Source organism: Manis javanica, chromosome 6 (assembly GCF_040802235.1).
Source record: "Manis javanica isolate MJ-LG chromosome 6, MJ_LKY, whole genome shotgun sequence".
Classification (NCBI taxonomy): Eukaryota; Metazoa; Chordata; class Mammalia; order Pholidota; family Manidae; genus Manis; species Manis javanica.
Genome location: NC_133161.1, coordinates 107,559,274 through 107,582,353, shown reverse-complemented (window position 1 = coordinate 107,582,353; position 23,080 = coordinate 107,559,274). Strand labels below are relative to the sequence as shown.

The 23,080-nt window shown below is 43.8% G+C and overlaps 1 long non-coding RNA gene across 3 annotated transcripts in view; it reads right to left on the bottom strand.

Annotated features, from left to right (window-relative positions):
• Nucleotides 1-453: 453 nt before the first annotated feature.
• Nucleotides 454-23,080, bottom strand: part of LOC118967752 (uncharacterized) — a 29,781-nt gene continuing 7,154 nt past the window's right edge. For 2 of the 3 annotated variants that reach the window (XR_012132469.1, XR_012132467.1), the window contains 2 exons: nucleotides 18,226-18,392; nucleotides 454-3,955 (listed from right to left, as the gene is read on the bottom strand). This is a non-coding gene — a long non-coding RNA (uncharacterized lncRNA). Of the gene's footprint in view, nucleotides 3,956-5,128; nucleotides 5,341-18,225; nucleotides 18,393-23,080 lie in introns of all 3 variants that reach the window. The other variant, XR_012132468.1, reaches the window with a different exon arrangement.

The window sequence follows — 23,080 nt, the reverse complement described above, 5'->3', positions numbered from 1 at the left end:
GCTTCTCAGTGTTCACTAGAAATTAAGGTACCTAATGGTTTTAAGTTCTAATTAAAACTACTTAAAGTAATAAAGAAAACATTTCTGCATGCTAAAGAATGTGTCTTTTGATAAAAGAAAGTAACTTTGTTCTAAAGTACAGCTGTTTATTTAGAGGGAGAACTCTAAATATAAGAAGAAGGTTGTAGAAAGTTTTGGAAGAATCTAATATGGTTATGCTATATAAAATTAAAGCAAATGAGTTTTGGTATCAAGTACACAGCAAAATTAGAATTTTGTTTTCAGTTAAAAAGACAAAGTTTTCTTAACTGTTAGTCTGCTCCTAACATTGAAAGATTGTAAAAAAGTTCTCTAATTGTTTTATCAAAGCAGTTTCTCATGCTTAAAGTCTCAGTGAGTTGTCAAGAGTATTTAAGAAATACTGCAGGCAAAACCTGATGGCAAGTCTGGCTTGGCTGTCTGGCCTTAAGAGGCCTTTAAAGGTTCAATCTGAAATTCCTTACAAAATGTTCCAGCAAAGCACATTTAAAAGAGCCTATGTAATCAATTGCTCTTCTTGCTGCACTTATGCAAATAATCAAGCCAACTGTTAATTATTTTCTTAATCTGGCTAATTCTAATAAAAATAAGGGTGATTTTAGGGAAAAGTATTGTTTCAATAATGCTGTCTTATCTATACTAAATCCTAATATCCAGGATTCTAGTTTCCCCATATTACCTGACTATGATTCTCAATTAGACTCTTCATATTTCTAGTTCTCATATTCAGCCATGCATTCTTAATCTCGTTAAGTTTGTCCTTCCAGAATAGAAAATCCAACTCCAGATGTTGCTACTTAACCTAATAACACAACTTGTTTTATCTTGCCTAGAAGCCACAAAACTGCAAATAGTAATAGAAACGAAACCCAGAATAGAAGTGCCAACCTTCTGAGGCCCTCTCAACTGACCAGTGATGGAGACCTAGCTGCACCCTTTACTGCGCCCCTTTCTCAGCACGAAGCAGCCAGAGCGGTCATCGCCCATTTTCCCTAGCAGCAGCTAGAGTCTCTATCTGTAGAGGGGAGAATGAGACAGGGACCATAGGCTTAGACAGAATAAAGTGAGAGCCTCTGAAGAAAGCAAGGCAGGATATTTGCAATCAGAGCAATGTAACTACAAGCTGGAAACCCCCCTACTAAAACTATGTTGAACATTAAGCTCTAGAATCATTCTTCAGTGAGATCAGTTAATGTTCCTCAGATAAAGAAGAGTAGCACATGTTATATTATGCTAATCATTTGTAGTCGTGTATAAGATTCACTTTAGCATACTAAAAGGCCCAGGCCTATGTTCTGTCTTTCCTCCTTCAGATCTGACTAGGTAATTTTGCAAGCTAAGCAACTGACTTAGCATGCAGACCCAGCTGTAGACGGCATAGTAAAAGGCAAGATTTTTTAGCAAATAGACAATATCTCAGCCCACCTTAGAGACTGTACATGCAGTCTTTTGATGTGTGCCCGGACCAAGGTGCCAGTGTCCCAGAAAGAAATCAAGGCAGGAAATTATCTTTAATATTCAAGGACCCCTTGCCATCCTACTGTTACTAACCCTTGGGCCCTGTATCATCAACAGACTGGTCCAGATTGTCAGAGACCACGTGGGGGCCGTCCAACTGATAGTCTTCCATGCTCAATACAAGCCCCTAGTAATCTTGTTACTCCTGCTTACCTTTAGACCATGTATCCTCAATAAATTGATAACTTTAATTAAAGACAGAATTAATACAGTCCAGCCAGTGGTGCTAAGACAACAGTATCAGCCTTTATCTCCTTACAACTGCAAAACCTTATTAGACCCATGATTGGGTCCTTCTTAGGATCTAGAGAAAGGGGGGAATGAAAGGGCAAGCTCCTAGATTCTATTTCAGCCAATCGGGACCTGGATCATATTTGAGCCAATCGGGACCAGGATCCTATTTCACCCAATCAGAGCTTGGTCTCTCTCCTCTCCAGTCAGCAAGGAGCCCACCCACCACCCTTAGACCCTGCCAATTGACCAGAGCCACGACCTATCACCCCACCAACTACCCCTAGATCCAGCCAATGAGACAGAGCCATGACCATCACCCCACCAACTGCCCTAGAACCCCATAAAACCTTTGTAGAATTGAAACTTGCTCTCTTTTCTCTGGCATCTTGCCACTGCATTGGTGTAGATGAGAGATTGAGCTCAAGCTAGCTTGAATAAAGGCTCTTTGCTTTTGCATCAGTGTTGGCTCCTTGGTAGTCTTCTGGGATTAGCAACTTTGGGCACAACAGATGTGCATTGCAAGGATATGTGCAGCAATTAGGAACAAAATGGACATGGCCCTGGACATTTTGACACATGGACCGGAGATGGCTGGCTCTTCTGACACCTTGGGGAAAAGGCCTGGAAGCTGGCCTCCTGGCTATTCCTGGAATAACAGCAAAGTGGCCCCCAAAATCACAGTTATTTGCTTCTACAGTCCTTGTGTCCTGTATGCGCCCCCTGGCTGCAGCTGCCATGTGATGGCTGGAATGGACGAGCTTTGGACTTAATCTGCATGGGACTTTGAACCTAGCTGAATCCTCTGGCTTGAGAATTACCATGATTATATTGCTGTTGTCAAGAAAAAAATGCTTAAAGAAAGGCTTGACTTTGTCTAATATTTGGTAAAAGGTTTGTGAGTAATCTAGCATGGTTGTTAGAATGAGTAAAAAAGTGTTGAAACGTATTTTGTTCTTAGTGAGATTGTGCTGTAAAGTATATTTACTTAATCTGCATAGGCTAAATTCTCTGGCTTGAGGATTATCATGATTTTATTGCTGTTGCTATTGTATGTTATTAGATTGGTTGGAAGAGGGGGATCGAGTAAATTGTAAGGCGAGATTTCTGGAGAGGTGGCTTGTGGGTAAACTTGTAATATTTCCAGAATATCTCACCTGGCTTTAGTACATCTGCATATCAACAGGCATTCAGAGGAGGAAAGAAGTATGGCTTTAGTGCATTTGCATCATTCCTCAGGGGTGGAGAGAAGTTCATCCCCATATCAATGGGTATAATTTGTAATCAATAAATGGGTTTTAAACTTTAAATCACCCTTTGACTGCTTTGGGTTTTTAGAGGTATTTTGCCTCTGGATTTCCTCTCCCTGGACTTACAATCCTATACATATAACTCCTGGGGCAAAATCCCAGAGCAAAATACCAAAATCAGTCAAAGGGAGAAATAAAGTGGGAGAAACTCATTTATTGCTACAAGCAGTCGTCCACTTCTGCTCACCCATATCTTTTGCAACTCAGCTGCAGAAGAGATCCCATCCAATCTTCCCATCCAGATATGTCCTTGCTCGCCTTTGTAATTACCTACTGCTATGAAGATGGACTGCTTCTGTCCACCTTTAGGAAACATCTATTGATACGGAGATGTGCTCATGCCAGGTAAGAGATTCTGGAAATATGCAATTCACCCACAATACAAAACAACAGTTTTAGTTTATTTAATAGGACCACATTCCGACTTTCCTTTTAATAGAAATATACTTTTATCCTTTTCAGATAAATAAAAAGATAAAAACAAATAATGATTTCTCCTTTAGTTACTCACTTGAGCATTGCATAAACAGTGGGCTTTTGCCATGTGATCCCCTTCCACTTCACTCCTTGGGTCAGACGAGGACTTAGAGACATCCAATAGCAAGGAGGCCATGGGGGAGAGATGCCCACCAGCTGCTCCTTCCTCATGGCACCACCCCACCGACATGCATCACTGGCCGTGGGACGCTCACCTGAGCAGCTGCTTCTCCAGGCCCACATCGGCGAAGCCTCTGGTGCCCAGCTTGTGGTGCCAGTCAACCGGAGTGGCACCAGAGCGTCTGTTCCTGCAGGTCCTCCAGGCATGTGCACGCCCCCCTCAGCTTCACAAAGTGGCACTGCATCTTGTTCCCCACTGCCTGGGAGACACAGAAATCACGGCGCCACATTTAATTCCTGACATACAACCAGGATTTGCAGATCTAACGAACAGGGGAGAACACATTTCAAACAAAGTTTTTTATACATTTAGTTTAAGTATTTTAATATAAATGGAATATGAAAAATCACAAAAGGAAGAGAGGAGGAATGGAATGAGCAGTTACTGAAGGTCACTGTTAGGTAGTGAACAAAGGCTGTACTCTTAACAACATTCTTTAACATAGTTTTAGTTAGCTCATTTTGTGGATAAAGTCTTAGGGAGGTCAGCAACTCCCAGAAGACTTTATCATTAAGTCTGTCTGACTAACCAATTTTTCAAAATAATAACCAACTATTTCATAAATTTGCAGCCTCAAGAAAGTAACACAAAGAACTGAGTTATCTTCAATTACATTAATTGTTATGTGAATGTTTAATACATATGTATGATACTGTAGGAGAGAATGAGCTTTAATATATCAGAAAGACCTCAAAGGTTTTAAGGTTCCAAAGCATTCCAAGGGAGGCCTTGTAGGTAAGGTACCCTTCCCCCCAGTTTCCCTAGTGTTCTATGAGGACAGGTGGCTGCTGCTTCCTCCCAAATATGTCTGGCTTTGTATGGAGCCAGATATGTCTGGCCTTGAGAATCCTGGCCTTGAGAAACCTGAAAACAGCGTGTTGTACCCATGGGAAAGGAGCTAGATAAGGGCCTTGAAGGCTAGACACCTGGCCATGAAGGTCACATGCATGCATGTCTTCAACACTTCTGTAACCATGAATTAGCAGTATAGCAGTATAAAGAGTACAGCTTTATGCAGAATAAAGTGGCCTCTTTGAGCACCCTCCTGACAACTCCTGTCTTCTTTGCTCTTTGCATTGCCCCAAAACCTCAAAGGCAACCCCCTGACCCCCATAGGCCTCCATGTTTTTAAAGAGAATAAAAAGGCATCTTTCTAGGGCATTAAGTATGATTCCACAAAAGTGTATTCCCACCTCACAAATGCATTACTTTAGGTGAAAGTGGGATGAAAAGAAAATATGCTCCAAAACATTATCATACTTTTACCAGCTCTAGAAAATAAACATTTCCTATACTGAATTTTTTAAAAATTCAGTTTGCTTGAAGTGTTTTTGAAGAAACAAGTGAAAACATTTGTAGCACTGTTACTTACAAATGATGTTTTTCACATGTAAAGCAATCAATATTCAATTAGGAGCCCACATTCATAACAGCATCAATTTTAGCAATAGTTTCATCATCTGTTGGGACCTGGTATATCTGGATGCCATTGCTGACCAATTCACTCAGGAGTTTGATCTTAAACTTCTGTAATTCAGTTTCAGAAATTGCATCTGCTTTGGCAATCACTGGTATAATGTTCACCTAGTAAGAATAAAGAAAAACAAATCTCATAATTAAGGATTTGTTTTTTAATCCTGTAGTTTCTGCTTTCAAATCCATTCAGTCTTTCACAAATTTTCTTAACCTGGGTCAGGGGATGGGCAACCTATGGTCCAGTTCACCACCTGTTGATATACATAGAGATGTGCTGGAACACAGCTGGGCCACTCAACACACTGTCTACGACCGCTTTCACGCCACAGTAGCAGAGATGAGAGGTTACATGAGACCACATGACCTGGGAAGCCTTGCCGACTCCTGACCTAGACAAGCGCTGGCTATCGTTCTTCCCAGACACCTCTATGCAATCATTCCTGCAGAAGCCACCTTGCAATAACTGCGTTTACAAAGGAGCTCTTACAATATTTCCTCTGAATAGGTTTAGGAATCTCACATTTTCTTCTCTCTTCTCAAAATCTCTTCTAGTTCGGTCATACACAAAATAAGTAAATGTAGGCAGTGAGCAGAAATGCCTGCTTAAATCACTAAGGATGTTTTATTTCTTAATCTAAACACTAAGTAATAGGGGATTGATCCCCCAGCAACACTTGGGACAGGTTAAGTCTGCAGCCTCTCACACAGCAGGTCCCATTTTCCCAATGAATCCATTTGATCTGTGCTGTGTCATCAGAGACTCATTCATTGGGTTGTCTAAGGAAGGAGACTTTATATATACCAATGAAAAATGTTCATGACTCAAAGGAATAACTTTCTCAGCATTAACTTATCACTGGCCACAAAAGAAGAGAGGTGGGGTCGTGATGACAGACAAGCCTGTAAAGCTAGTTCTGTAAGATTAATGTACCCACAAAAGAGTAATGTCTCCACTGATTTAGGGGTCTGTAGATTTTTGGTTTTTGTTTTTTATTTAGTTTGTTTTTAGTGAGAAACTTCAGGCCAACTAGTCATATGTGTCAAGACAGTGAGGTATCAATGTAATTTTCAGAGCAAGAGTGAAAGGTAAAAATCATAATTCCTATTCTATTCTTGAGTGTCTTTCTTTTTCCAATTCCACACTGATTTGCTGTGTATATTTGGATTTATTACTCTTAAACATCTCCAGATAAGATAAAGATTTTTCTAAATATCCATGAAATGTGTGGCAGAAGACTTCCCAACAATTGTGGGTAAATAACTTTCATGTTGTTTGTCAAAACATAAAAATGCGATGCCTAGTTCTTGTTTCAAAATTAAATACTTAGGTATTCAATAAATTATGCCAAGTTAATAGCTTATAATTGCTTCCACAATAAAAAACAGAATAGGGCTTTTGTGTAAGTGACTGACAATAAGCTGTTTGATTGCTGAGGCCCCCATTGCAAGATCCACATGGAATGCCGTGTCAACAGCAGTCAACACAGCTGCTAGCAAAACAACAAATGAGGAACCAGGCCACTGCCATGCCTCAAGTCCCCCTTTTAGAAAGCCTGCATAGCCTGGGTACTGATCCCTGAATGGGGCCACTTCTCCCTTCTCTTGCCCTAATTCTCTCCCTGATGCTTTACATCTGCTTAATGAAGCAGAAGCTCAAGAACCCTAGACACCCCACCCTCAGATAAAGGCCTAACCCAGGTTCATGCTTGCCTCTCTCCCTTCTCCTGACCTGTGTGTGGCCCTTGGGTGTGCTGTGCACCCTCCAGGATCCATGAGTAACAAATCTTATTTTCCAAAGTTCCTAGATGGTTTCTTGCTGAAGTGCATCCTGTGATCACAGTAAGAACCACAGGCCCAGCCCAGCCTTGGCACAGGCCCTGGTTGGGGGAGGATGTCTGCAGGCTCACTGTGAGTACACACAGCTGAGGTACTCCTGGAGCCAGGAACACTACAAATGTGCTGGGAGGACACAGTGTGGACTGAAAGCTAAGCGTAACACTGATCTGTCTATCTGGGAAGGGAAAGTAACAGGTGTGCCCAGGGATGGCAACCTGGCACTCAATGCATAAGATAAGGTAACTTCTGTGCCAGTATTCTTCTCTTAAGAAGAAAGGACCAACTAGCAATTTAATTAATCCTCACATCTGCTGCTTGAGATAAGTATTCTTCCTAGTTTTTATTTTAGTGATGGGGAAACTGAGGCTCAGAGGGCTAAAGAAATTTACCCAAGAAAACATAGCTATTAAGTGACAGAGCTCATATTTACAAGCAGTCTCCACCAACACCATTTTCTATGACCTTTACACAAAACCATGCCATTTGGAGCTTCTGATCGGCGATGACGAAGGTGCACACTATTGTTTTTATGCTCGTTTAATAAATATGAATTTCCACAAAAATCAGACTCAGCTACAACAGTTACTGGCTAAATGGTCAGAACATCTGATCAGATGACCAGACTTCCAAATAAGCTTCATCAGGTTTTGCTAAAGCTAGGGGACCGTGCAACTAGTCAAAAATCAATCTGTGTACCAAGGCTTCACTAGCAGGCCTTCATGCTTTCCATGCTGATCTCTATATAGAAAGCAGACATGGCCAGCGTGCCTTTTTTTCTGAATCAACTGGAGATTTTTTTTAGTATAAGATAGCAGTCTTCAACCATCTTTTAAATAAAAAAATCTGAAGTAAATTCATTTGCAGATTATATATTTTTATAGGTCCCTTAATTTAAATATAGCTCATTAGCTCAGAAAATCAAAAATAGGTTTTCTTGGGACGGTTCAAAGTAAGACATCATTTACATAATACACGACAATACATCAGACCTTAATCTCTGTCAATTCTTCTCACTCAATAGTGCCACAAAGTAAAATTAGTGTTCAATAAATACTATATTCGCATCTCATCTTCCAGAAAGAATTTCTCTGGAATATAACCTAAGATAGATATGAAATACTTTCAGAATGTACAGAATAAAAGTTGTGATAGGTATACTCATCATAAAGAGATTTTAATAGTTCAAGATGAACATTAAAGCATGCTGACTTTATCCCTTTTCCAAACCCACCCTGCTGTCAAGGCTCTTCATGGTTAAGAGGTCCAGGTCTTCAGAGAGTGACTCGTGGGTGAGATGAAGTACAGGCACATGTGGACGCAAGAATCATGGTAGTTAAAGAGAGAGTGCTTACAGAGAAGACAAGTAGTGATTCTACAACATTTTGCTACGCTGACGGACAGTGACTGTAAAGGGGTATATAGGGGGGACCTGGTATAGGGGAGAGCCTAGTAAACAAAATATTCATCATGTAAGTGTAGATTAATGATAAAAAAAAAAGCAGTTCCTGTGTGGTGACCTCCAATGAGTTCTACACAATGATATAAAGGGCATATAAAAGTGAAGGCATAGGGTCTGTTTGTGTTTATACAGAGGATCAAAGCCTAATTTAGCTACCCCGAAAATGAACTAAGATACGATATGAAAAAGAACTTCCAACATCAGCACTCTCGGGAAGACTCATGGCAGAAGATGACCATCAAAAAAACCCCAACAAAGATCCATGCACTGCTACAGGTGTAGATGCACTCATCCCACCAGTTCCTGGACTTGCCATGGGAATGAAGAAGGAGATATCTAAACTGGCCTGCGCATATAGCAAAACAACAAATTTGACTGGATCTAAACTGTTGGACCTCAACCAAGAATTAGGAGAAGTGCAAATTGTAGTGCTCCAAAATCTTACAACTACAGACTATTTACTGTTAAAAGAACATATGGGATGTGAACAGTCCCCAGGAATGGGTTGTTTTAATTTGTCTGATTTCTCTCAGACTGTTCAAGTTCAGTTGGACAATATTCACCATATTATAGATAAGTTTTCACAAATGCCTAAGGTGCCTAACTGGTTTTCTTGGTTTCACTGGAGATGGCTGGTAATTACAGGTATGCTTTGATTATGTAACTGTACTCCTATTATGTTAACGTGTGTGTGCAATTTAATTAGTAGTTTAAAACCTATACATGCTGAAGTTACTCTACAAGAAGATATGTCAAAGAAATAATCAATCTTCCCAGGTTTTCTTCCACCTGCTACTTCTATAGCTTTTCTTCTTCCTTCCTAATTATAACCCTTAAGTAGAATTCGTGCCTCATATCGAATTTACCGAGTATCATAATTCTTCCAAGTGGTAAAGACACCTCAAGACAAATGCTGGGCATAGAAGCCACAGGGCATAAAATATGCAAAGAAGTAAAAAGCTAACCTTTTCAAACAATAAGGCTTCTCTCTCACTTACCAACTTAACATTTCCCTATATGGCCCTGGAAGATGACTGGTTAGCCAGAGATGGGTAAGATTCCTCAAGGGAGGAACAACCTAAGACAGGCACAGTCACAGGAGGGCCATCAGGTGAGAAAATGGGGATCAACAGAGGTGAGGCTTAGAACCTCTGCCCCCCTTCCCATTCTGAGAGAAATCTTCTGCATACGTGGATGTTTTATTGCCCTTGTCTAGCTTGGATTCACACATAGTCTACAGGCACACACCTGATCATCTACATTTGCTCTCTTACAACACTAAACTATGTTTTCTACCTTTATCTTGTATCTACCTACCACTTCAGCATTTTATTAAAAAAATAATAATAAAGAGAGAAATGTGGTATCCACATATAAATCAAGTATAAAAATCAAATGAATATTCATATTTGAACTGACTGTTTATAGTTCATAATGCATGATCAAAACCAAAAGCCTCTGTGATGACTGCCCTTGTAATGTTCACCATGTAACTTATTCACTATGTAAGAATTTGTTCTCCATGTAAGAACTTGTTCGTTATGCTTCAGAAGATTGGAGACTGACGAAAATTAGGCTTGGGGTGGATTAATGATTGTGCATTGAGCATTGACCCCCCTATACAGAATTTTATTGTGGTTAACAACCATTTGATCAATAAATACGAGAGATGCCCTCACAAAAAAAAAAAAAAAGTACACACTTCCAATTGTAAAATAAATAAGTAACCGGGATGTAATGTATAGCATAAGGAATATAGTCAAAATATTGTAACAACTTGGTATGGTGATAGCTGGTACCTAGAATTATCATGTATATAAATGTTAAATCACTGTGTTGTACACCTAAAACTAATGTGATACTGTGTGTCAACTATCCTTCAAAAAAAAAAAAAAGAGTGCTTAATCTTCAGTTCCTCTTGGAGATAAGCCTCGAATGGAGCATCTATGTAGTCAATGTAAAGGAGTGTAGAGAGCATTAAGAGTCAGGAAAAAGAACTAATAAAACTTAGCTAAACCTTAACAGCAGACCATTCCGGAATAGTAAGAGATTCAATGTCTAAACTTAGAGAGAGACCAGATCAAAGGAAGAGAGAGCGAGAGGCCAGCCAAGGGCTATTTGAATCCTAGTTTACTAAATCCCCATGGTTTACAACCCTGATATCCACCCTGGCAGGGCCCTTGCTTATTTTTATACTGCTTCTCACTTTAGGTCCCTGTATCTTAAACCGGCTAATAGCCTTTGTTAGGGAAAGAGTGAGTGCTGTTCAGGTGCTAATGCTGAGACCGCAGTATCATTCACTCACACAGGAGGAAGAAACAAACATTCCATGATTGGAATGGTCAAAGGAAAGTGGGGAAATGTAGAATCTAAGCATTAGTAAGATTAGTAAATTAGCATAAGCATAGCCATCTTAGAAACCTAGAAACCATTTTCTGAGAGTGTGACTCAGAGGAAAAAAACAAACAAACAAAAAAAAAACCCTGGGCCTGGGTAAGGCCTTGAAAAACAAGTTAATCATGAGCACTGGGTGGTGGGCAGCTGTGACCCTTGGTCAGTTAATCTTACATACCAAGCTTATCGTGCAGAACCTCCCTAACCATTGAGGAGTAGTCTTACCCTGCCCTTGCTTAACCCCAGGATATATGTCTTGCAAGAATAATGTATAGTTATAGAAAATTGCTATGAGTTAAGTGCTTTGAAATTGCTATATAAACCCTTGGCTCTGAGTGCTCGGGGTCCTTGTTGAGACCTGCTGCATCGGGCTGACTTGGACCCCAGCTAGCTGGCTGAATAAAGACTTTGCTTGAATTTACATCTCTATGCCTGTGTAGTTTGTTCTCTGGAGAAGCCTCGGACCCTAACAGTCAACTAATGGTTGGTAGCTAAAACATAGCTATTTAAATAGTTAATACAACACATTCATGCTACCTTAATAAGATATTTTGGTACCTGTAAGTTTGAGATCTATATTTTAACCAATTAATAAAGTTAGTATCTATCTAAACAGGTAACTTCAGAAATAAATTGTGCAGCACATATGCACACAAAGGTGACACTTCAGAGCTATCAGGACAACCTGTGCTTTAAACTTCTTCATAGAAATGATGTTGGACTCACCCTGATTCATTCTCACAATCATTTGGACACTGGGTCCCTTCCCCTTCTCACAAAGGTTCCCACACCCCCAGGCTCCTGACTGAGGCGAGGCATCTCATTGTAACCAGACTGGACAATGCTGTCTGTGGGAGGCCATGCCTTTTCCCAGCTTCCTGGGAATGCCTGAATGTCCCAGCTCGTGGTTAGGCTGGGATATTCCACAAAAACTGGGAATTCGAGTCACTCTGGGAGAATGGCCCTCGCATCAGATTCCCCTACAAATGCTTGTTCTGACTAAGAAGGAGAACCCAGGACAGAGTCCAAAGACTGGAGAGCACGCATGCTATTAACCCTAACCTCTGGGACCACAGCATTCCTGGGAGAGCCATTCAGGCCTCCCTGAGATAGTTGAGCTCAGGGATCTTACTTAAGTTCCCAAATCAAAAACAATATCCCATCAGGGCACAGGCTCAAAGGGACCTTCAGCCTTTAATATCTTTGCTTATCCAACATGGACTCTTTATGCCCACTAGCTCTCCCTGCAACACCCCAATTCTGCCATAAGAAAGAGAGGCTCTTACTGTCTGGTACAAGAGTTAAGGATGATAAAGGAAGCAGTAATTCCCCCTCATCCAGTGGTTCCAAATCCCTATACTTTGCTGGGAACCATCCTTCCAAAGACCTCCTGTTTCAGCACCCTAAATATTAAGGATGCCTCTTTCTGTATCCCACTAAGTCCCCATTCACACTATTTTTTTGCCTTTGAATGGAATACTCTAAGTACTTCCCACTGACAATTAACCTGGACTGTGTTGCCACAGGGCGTGTGAGACAGCCCCCACCTATTTGGACAGGCCTTCTCTCAGGATTTATAAGACTTACAACTAGAGGGCACCATCCTGTGACATATAGATGATCTCCTTATCTACTTGCCCACCCAAGCTAAGGCCCAAGAACACGCCATCCAGGCCCTAAGTTTTCTGACAGAGTGTGGGTACAGAGTATTCCAATCTAAAGCCCAACTAGTAAAACAAAAGGTCTCCTACTTAGGGATCCAGCTGACACCCAGCAGACGGAGCCTTTCCTCTGACCATAACCAGGGCACCACCCAGCTACAAGCACCAGCCGCCTGGAAGCAGCACAGGGCTTTCCCAGGGCTTACGAGGTACTGTCAAATTTGGATGCCAAATTATGGCTTAATAGCCAAGCTCTTATATGACTGTTTAAAAGGAAAAGATGATCAGGAACTCCTTTATGGGGACCTGAAAAGCAAAACTCATTACAGCAGCTTAAAGATCTCCTGCTTCAGGCACCTCCTCTGGGACTGACCAGCCTTTCAAACCTTTCCATTTATATTTGCATGAAAGGGAAGGCGTGGCCCTAGGAGTAATAATCCAGACACCAGGTCCAGAACAGAGGCCCTTGGGATACTGTCTGAGATGACGCAGTGTTCTGAGGATGGCCAGGCTGCCTGAGGATTCTAGCCGCTCTTGCCCTGCTTGTGGGGAGACCTGCAAGTTCACCTTGGGGCTCCCCTTCAGGCTCTCACCAACCTCAACAGGCTCCCCTATTATAGAACAAAAGCCATGGCTGTATGGCAATGGGATACTCCAGTATCAGGCCCTCCTCTAGACAACCCAGAGATTGTTGTCTCTGCTGTAATGCTTTAAACCCTGCTACTCTGCTGCTGTCTTCCAAGGAGACACTTCCACTCCATTCTTGTGAAGAAATGCTCTCCTCAGCCACTAGCCCCTGCCTGATCTGACTGACCAGCCCTTGAACAATCCTGGTGAAATTCAGTTCACCAGTGGGGGTAGTTTTATGTCAGATGGGAGGTGAGCAGCTGGATATGCCGTGGTCTCTGACTCCAGGACAAGAGAAGCCTGGTCCCTACTCCCCAGCACTTCTACCCAGGGCTGAACTTGTTGCCCTGACCCGAGCCCTTGGACCAGCTGAGCGAGTAACACAACATCCAAGTCGGCCTTCCTCATCCTCCATGCACACGCGACCCTATAGCGGGAATGAGGATTTCTAACTTACTGAGACTCTCCCATCAGTGTCCTGACCAGATCAACTGCCTCTTGGAGACAGCCTTGCTGCCCAGATCAGTGGTCATTGTACACTGCAGAGGCCACCAAAGGGGGACACTACAGTGGCCAAAGGGAACTGAATGGCAGATGCAACTGCCGAATGGGCAGCCTTGCAGGAGCCCCTTCTGGCTGCTCCAGCACCGGATTGGAGGCCCTGCCCACTCCCACCTGCACACCAGAGGGAAGGACCTGTGTGCAGCAGAAGGGGCTTGAGCACCTGCCTCAGGAAGGATTAAAAAAGAAAATGTTCTTTTTCTTCCCCAAAACCTCCTTTGGGAAGTCTTAAAATCCTAACATGATGCTTCCCATCTAGGGATTAATGCCCTTGTCACTGTAACATCTCGTGTTCACGGGAAGGGACATGCCTCAGGTCACTGACCAGGCATAAAGCCTGCCACACTTGTGCCCTCAGTGACCCACAAGGGGCCTGAAAGCCCTCCCCGGTCCAGGCCGTTCAGTGAGCAGGGACATACATGGGAGGAAGAGTGGTAATAGAGTTTACACCAATGCCTCCCACCCAGCAGTTTAAGTACCTACTGGTGTGTGTAGACACCTTCACAGGATGGAGAGAGGCCTTCCCACTTACACAGAGAAGTCCAGGCAGACAGCAATCTGTTGCATGAGATTATTCCCAGGTTTGGCTTCCACTCTCCCTTCAGAGTGACAGTGGCCCTGTCTTCACAGCTTCCATTGTTCAGAATGTGTCTAAGGCTCTAGGAATTAGATGCCACTTACACTGCTCCTGGCAACCCCAATCCTCTGGGAAGGTGGAAGAGTCCAACACACTCTTAAAATCAACCATAAGTAAAATCACCCAGGAGACTTCCCTTAAGTGGACAGAGGCACTCCCAATTGCCCTCCTTCTTAGGAGGTAGGGTAGCACCCAAGGCATCCTTAGCATTCAGCCCGTTTGAGGCACTGTATGGGCATCCTGTCATTTGATCAGAGATTCTCCTTGACTCAGAAGCCTTAGCTCTACATTCATGTGCAAATTCATTAAGCCAATTCCAGCAGGCCCTAAGGGAATATGGGTTATCATGGGCACCCCCAATAAACCCAAATGACCCCTTATATCCACAAGAACCCAGGTTCTAATCAAAGTATGGAAGGATGGCTCTCTGGCCTTCCAATTACAACCAACCTGGAAGGGGCCTTATCCAGTGCTCTTATCTTTTCCTACTGCTATTAAGGTGCCCAAATCACTAGCTGAATTCATTGCTGTGCCCAAAGTCGCGAATCCCAGAATATCACCAAGGAGCCAACACTGATGCAAAAGCAAAGAGCCCTTATTTGAGCTAGCTCGAGCTCAATCTCTCATCTACACCAACGCAGTGGCAAGATGCCAGAGAAAGAGAGCGTGTTTTCCCCAGAACAAAGGTTTTATGGGTTTCCAGGGCGGTTTGGGGGGGGGTGATGGCTGTGGCCCTGGCTGATTGGCTGGGCCTGGGGGTAGTTGGGGGGTGATGAGTCATGGCTTTGGTCACTTGGCAGGGTCCAGGGGTGGTGGGTGTTCTTGCTGACTGGAGGGGAGAGAGGGACTAAGCTCCAATTGGGTGAAATAGGATCCAGGTCCCGATTGGCTGAAATAGGATCCAGGACCCAATTAGCTGAAATAGAATCTGGGAGCTTGCCCTTTCATTCATCACACATGGGCCAAGCCATGGATCCCTTTTGAACCTGAGGAAAAATAGCCAGTCTAGACCTGTGACAAATGGAAGACGTAAAGTTTCTCTTCAGAAGAAAGCAATAGTAGATAAGTACATATTTTGCTTTGCCTCTTGACTCACTGTTGAATCTGGCACATCACCATGAGGCTGCTTTTCCTCCTCCTTTTGTAAACCTAACCAACTCTTTACCAACCATAACACTGAAACAGTAACTATGGACCAAAAATTCTCTAATCTGAACAACTCAGCTCTTGGGACAGGGGATATTAAAAATTGCTGGGTGTGACATAGACACCCTCAAGTGGCCAGTGCCCCACTACCTCCATGTATTTTGAGTCTCGGCTGTCAAACAACTCCTGCTGTAATAAACTAGTTTCCCCCTTTTACCCCCTTACCATGGCCACCCCTTTGCTCTTGTAAACCTTGTTAATGGCCCCACTGCCTGCTTATATATTGCTACCACCAAACACAAGCCCTTCAGCTGCCAGGGTACCATAGGATTTGGAAACTGAACCAGAGAACCATCTATACTGTGCAAACTCTGGAAGCTCTATTTTAGTTCCTGGTGGTCTGCAAACTTCACATCTTGCACTACCCTCAAACCCTACACAGGCAATAATTCTGCTACCATACGTGACCCTAAAGCTGCAGTCTTCTTATGTTCCTTTGCAACAACTTCCTGCAGTGGCCACGCAGTTTGTGCTAATGCCTCACATACTATAGCCACTCAAGTCTTAGTCTCTACCTCATATATGGAATGTACTCTCTGAGATACATGATAACTAATTTCCAAATCTGCAATGAAATAGCCATCCCTTCGTGCAGCTACTGGGGCCTCCTGGATAATGTCTTTACTTGGGGAAGAAAAGATTTTAATACTATTTCCCGTGGGTGGGTGTCTTGCCTGAGGGTTTCAGCCCTGGGCTAGTTCACTATAGATTCAGTGAGACCAAGAAATGACAACAGAACAGTCATGGGGTAAAAGGGTTTATACCCAGCTTTATGCTCATGGCAGTAGGTCGTCGAGCACTAGAATCATCTGCATCCAGCAGTCTGCAGGTCCGTAATCCACCTCATCTCTGCCTTCACCCAAAGCATTGGGCAGATCTCTTTATACAGTGACTCAGCCAATGCCTATGCCTGTGGAAGCAGTAGCCTAGCAGCAGGCTAGTTACATCAAGTAGGTTAGGGTGAGGTGAGGATCCTGGCCATAGGAACTTCCATTTTCTCCAGTGGTATATATTGAACATTAAATCATTCTCTCCAATGTTACAGCAGAATTAGAAGAACTGGCTAATGAAATGGGGTGAGGGTCCTTCAAGAAATCTGAAAATCCCTAGATTCATTGGCCAGTATAGTCATGGACAACCAAATTGCTTTGGACTACATACTGGCCTCAGAAGGAGGGGCACATGCAAGTCTTAATACTACCTGTTGCACCTACATGAATAATTCAGTGAAAGTAGAAACCATTGCTGAAATTTTCAACCACTCTGCAGCACTTAGGAACTCAGACACACCCAGCGATTACCAAGGATGGCAGGCCTATCAGCCTCCTCATCGTGGGGACTGTGGTTGTGGTCACTTCTGGCCCTGCTGATAATATCCATTTGTCTTGCCAATGGATTTCAGTCCCAGAAAAGTTCACTATGGACCAGAGGAAGTGACAGTGGAACATTCTTGGGGTGAAAGGATTTATACCCGTTTATTCCCCTGGTGGCAGGTCAATCATTAGAATCCCGTCCACTCAGAGCAAGTCTGCATGCAGTAAGCTGGTCTCTGCCTCTGGGCCTCTCTGCCCCTGCAGCCATCTCAGCCTACTCCAGCCTCTGCTCTCTTGTAGCCTTGTGGCTGTGCCACCGTGTCACCCAGAGCACTGGGCAGGGCTCTTTAAATAGTCAATAGCAATGTATTGCCCACATGTGTGTAGTGCTAGCCAACCAGGGCCAGGTGAGAATCCTGGCCATAGGATCCTTCACTCTATCCACACTTCACCCCTCCAGGATTCTTGCCTCCCAATCTATGTGCCCTCAATCCTCTGATTTCATTGCTTGTCTAAAAAAAAAAAAAAAAACCCTTGGTTGCTGTGTCTTTATTTTCTTTACAACCACTGGGTATACTTTCAGTATTTTCTTCTGGGCTTTCCACCAACTTTCAACTGGGTGGGGTTTCAACCGAGGAGGGGCTGATGCTTCCAGCACCAGCAGGGCCTCTACCCCCACTTGTTCATCAAACCTCTGCTCCTCCACTTCCGGGGCTGATGGCTCCACTAGATACCATTTCCACAGCACTTGGTAGTGACGCCATCTCAGTCACCAACAATTTTTTTTACTTCCTCAATGGCACCTTGCAGCTCACATTCTCATGCTGCCTCTTCTCATGCTTCCTGCAGGAGGATGTTTTTCTCCCTTATAGCCTTTCTCATTGTGAGAAAAAAACTCCCCACCGTTCCCGCCATCTCACAGGCACTCTGTTTCTCTAAGGAATTTCCTATTTTGCTGGGGGCGAACTTTAGTGCCTCAGATGTGGCCTGCACCTCTTCCCAGCACAGGAGCAGACCATAGTCTATTTGACTTTTCATCCAATTTCTTTCTGTCTGCTCCTGCCTTTATCAAATCAACCCACATCTGGCTCCTCATGACCTTCATGGGGCCCTTTAAATTCTCCCTTTGAGTAGCAGACCATAACCAAATTCCATACAAATAACAAATTACAACAATCATAATAATTCTCAAGTCTTAGGAGACCCATTGCCACCAAGTGGTCATCCTGGCTGTATTCAAACCAGTTCTACTCAAATGAGTTGACCAAAAGAACCCTGGGTGGGCCTTATAATACCCACCTTCTCCAGCTTCTCCAGCAGAGTCTTGCAGACACACAGGCCTATCTTGTTGCTTTGTCTCTGGCTTCTGCTTCATCCTCAGTGGCTGGAACCGCTGCTCTGGTCTCAGTTGTTGCCACAGTTATTTGACCTTCCTGTCTGCTCCTGCCTGTATCAAATCCTTCTTCCTTCAAGAAGCAGACCATATTTCCTTTGTGCTTTCCCCCCTCAACAGCACCTCAAAGCTCACATTCCTGTGCTGACTCTTATCATGCTTTTTGCAGGAAGACGTCTTTCTCCCTTACAGCCTTTTTCAATATTGTGAGGAAAAAACTCCCCACCATTCCTGCCACCTCACGGGCACTCTGCTTCTCTAAGGAATTCCCTATTTTGCTGAGGGCCAACTTTAGTGGCTCAGGTGTGGCCTCCAGTCTTGGGGTGGGGCCCAGTCCTCTAGAAGGCAAGCCACATGTCCACTGGCAGATACTTGAATGTCTCCCCATCCATAGAGGCAGCCTGTTGAAACACTCCTCCCATGAGGGCAGCCTGTACTTTTCCTTGGTCAACAATGAATCCTGCAGAAGTTTACTATGGATTCAATGAGACCAAAGAAATGACAGTGGGATGTTCTTGTGGTGAAAGAATTATATGGAACTTTATTCCCATGGTGGCAAGTCAATCACTAGAATCCCATTTACTCAGTGAGTCTGCATGCAGCAAGCCAGTCTCTGTCTCTGGGCCTCTCGGCCTCCACAGCCATCTCAGGCTCTGTCCTTGGAGCTGCCACCACTCCAGCCTCTGCTCTGCTCTCTTGTAGCCTTGCAGCTGTGCCACCATGTTGCCCAGAGAGCTGGGCACAGCTCTTTATATAGAGTCAATAGCAACGTATTGCCCACACATGTGTAGTGAGCTAGCCAACCAGGGCCAGGTGAGAACCCTGGCCATAGGAATCTTCACTTTATCTGCACTCTCATCACGGTCATCAGTCTGCTCCTGTTTGGCCCATGTATCCTCAACGTATTAACAAAAGTCATACCTTCCAGACTCTAATTAATCCACCTCCAGATGGTCCTATAGGAAGGATATCAGCCAATCCACTCCACCCATGTATATGGGACACCTGAACCAACCAGTCTCCCCATGGACAACACATCCCAGATTTGAGTCCCTTTGGGGCTTATACCAACCACAGCCCTCTAGAGGGACACCGGATACCCTGGGCCTAATATGAAATCACTGTCTCTGGATGATAGATAGCAAGCAAGAGTTGGACTCCAATCTCCAAACTCTGTTCCTTATCAGCAGTGGGGAATGTTGGATAGAAAGACAGACATGAGTAGCTGGAAAAATGAAGAAAAGTCCTCCAGATAAGATTCAAAGTTGTAGAGAAAATGGAAGTGACTAAGACCAGGATCCTCAACTGGCTCTAATATTACTTGATGATGTAACAAATGGCCTACTGAGTAGGCTGATGCCTACCTATCTGTTGGCAAAAAACCCTTTTACTGCTATATAAAGAGTTGTGCCCAGTGCTTGGGCGGAGCCTGGAGCAGAGCAGAGACTGGAGGTGAATGCAGAGCCTGGAGTGATGTCTTGCCAGTGGGTTTCAGCCCCGGGCAAGTTCATTATGGATTCAGTGTGACCAAAGAAATTGACAGCAAAACCGTTATTTGTGGTGATAGGGTTTATTACCCAGATTGTTCTTCTGGTGGTAGGTCAAGCACTAGCGAATCTGCTTCTGCCCAGAGCACTGGGCTGAGCTCTCTCTATAGCACAATAATGGCTTATTGCCTAAAGGTGTGGAAGCGGTAGCCTAGCAACATGCCAGTTACATCATCAGGTGGTTTAAATTCAGTGAGGATCCTGGCCATAGGAACCCCAACTTGCCCACAAGAAGTATCTGAGCACAGCCCATGTCTTCACCGTGTCAATTAGATCATTGTAAGATTTACTCTAGCCTGCTAAAAGGCCCACCTGTAAACAGCATAATAAAGATGGGGAGATCCCACCTTAAAGCCAAAATTGCATTTTAAAAATCCAGTAAGTTAAGATTCTTAACAAACCATTTAGTAAACAAACAAATAATAACTTGGCCCACCCTGGAGGACAGGGCAAATGGTCTTAATTGATATGCCCCCAGACCAAAAAGCTGCTACTCTCAGAAGAAATCAGCAGTAAATTTCTTATGTTAATTTTGCAGAATTACCTGGAAAACTAATCAAAAGAAAGATGTAATGACTCATCAAGCATAAACATTCAGGGACTATTTAACAAGTCCACACCCCTAGCCCTTTGAAAATCCTCAACTGCCTATAAAACACCAGACCCTAAAACCTTGGGGGCACCTCTTCTCTGAGGTAGCCCACACTCCCCCCTCTCTGAGTGTGCACCTTGTTGCTTTAAATGAATCTTTCACTTATAACGCTCTGTCTCTGTGCTTTTCCACTGGTAAGTGTCTTTGTTACTTTGCTTTTTCATTCTAATCACCTTATGCTCTGACTTCCCTGCATCTCCTAACTGACCTTCCCCCGAACAGGCACAACTAAATGGAGCTAAGAACTGGCCAAATCACACCACAGAAAGGACATGCTCATTGAGAGGGCTGACTGTATAAAAGGACCTGTAAACCACATAACCCCACCGTTGTCCGTCAGAGGTGCCTCCTGGCCAGAATGCCATATACAAGCCTCCCACCTAATGTATCAATACTTTGTCTCCCGTGACTCTGGCCTGCTCCTCCCTCAGAGTGTATCCAAATAAAAGTCTCACTATGCTTCGCTGCCATCTCGGCCCTTCCGATTCTTTGCTGTGGTGGGACAAGGACACCCCAGCTTTCTCCCCAAGAAAGAGCAGCTTTGCCTGAAACAATCCTTTTCTTTGCTCATAGCTTTCCCCCACCATCCTGTGTATAAAAGCCTTCCATTTTGTGCAAGTCCTCAAACCATCTCTTCTTGCTGGAGGCAATGCTGTCCAATTCATGAATTGCTCAATAAAGCCAACTAGATCTTCAAATTTACTTGGATGAATTTTGTTTTTTAGCACACTTCAGGCATATCATCTTTTGTGGTTGACATCTATGTTTCTATCTACAGGGCAGCCACTATGCCTATTTTGTTCATTGCTATTATCCCCAGTGCCCAGAAGAGTGCCTGGCCCAAAGAAGGTGTAGATATTTATGGAGTAAATGTGTTCAAAAGAAGGATGCAGGCCCAATATGGCATCACTTCTGCTAGCCCAAGTCACCAAACTGGGGCTTCCTGCCTCACCTTCCTGCAGTTTCAACCTCCTGCAGAAATGGAATCAATTCAGGAATTTTCTGGTCAGCATGGGTAAGATAATGTCACATGGGCATGTCCATCCCCACGGTGGAATCCACCTAGTGAGACCCTTTGTTCCCAGATGAAGGTGACCTCATCTAAAATAATTCTTTTTCTGTTTAATGTAGGTAGTTAGCCAGACAGGAGCAGGGAGCGGGGAAGAGTACTTTGGCTGGTGTTTACATTTGGCTGGTACTGATTTACATTCCAAACATTCCCTTTAAACTGTTCTGTAGGATGTGGGAAGTACAATATAGGTAATAGACTGGCCAAAACTGGCTGGTTCCAATATGCAGGAGAAGTTGACCCAGCCTTCACCTCGAAATATATTACTGCTCATTTGCATAGTAAGTATCACACCCCTTGGTGCCATGATAGTTCCAGCAGACCATCTAAGGACAAAGAGAGGGCCTCACCCTGTTTCCTGGAAATCCTCTCCCTGTTCTGAGAAAACCCCAACTACTGTGATGAATATCCACCCCTACTTAAGCTCCAGTTATACCACCACTCAACCTGACCCCCACTGGGCTGCTCACCTCTGGAGCACACCCACACTCCCTCCTTGACTGTGTACTTTTGCCTCATTAAACTACTCTTTACTTGTACCTGCTTGTGAATTCTTTCTCGGTCTCGGTCAGAGCCAAGAACCCTTTCCTGCATCGAAGCCTCACCTAGCAGGCAGGGAGATTTCCCTGGCCTGAATTTCCCAACAACATTATGACTTCCTTGTCCAGCCTTTAAGAACCTCTCCCTTTCTGTTGTCCTTTGAAGCATCTCTCTACCTGCTAGGTACGAATCACTTAACAAAGCCAATTAAAATTTCAAATTTACTTGGATGAATTTTGTTTTTTAACAAATGAAATACATGTCCATCTTTCGCACAGACTCCGTGTGAGGAAAGCGGAGCTCTGCAGCTGCACTGCTCATCAAGCCCAGCCTCTCCTTTGTCTGCATCCCTTGGCAATACAAAAGCCCCTGTTCTGGATCTTCTCTCAAAGGCAGGTGAGCAGGCCTGGGTGTGTCCAGTCCTGCCCCCAAAACAGATCAGAGAATTTCTTCCAAGCCCGTCATACCCTACCTGAGAGCTGTGCAAGTAAATGGAGTTTTCTTCATCCTGTTATGTTCTCCGTGATATCTGTGTGCCCTTAAGATTTGTGCTCAGTGTAAGGCTGGAGGTACCAGGGGAAGGGGTGAGCCTGCTGGACAAGCTCAGGCCTCACCAAACAAGGTGAAGAGACCAACAGGTTCCAGGCTGACAATTCCAGAGACTGATCAGATAACATTCCTAACTAGAGCCCTCCCCAGGCTAGAAGAATAGTGGTAACTGTCCACTACCTGGCTAAAAGCCAATGAGAGACCCCCGCGTACCCTAGGCAAGCCAATCTTCGCGCCACTGTATACCTTTGCTCTCCCTTCCCCTTCCTTCTTCAAAAATTTGTTGCCTGCCCTGCTGGGCGCGACTTCTTCAGCCTCCATTTCTGTAGACTGGGAAACCTTGCCTGGGAATTGCACTCAAATAAACTACCTGGCCCTTTGTTGCCTCTCTTTGCCTGCTTATT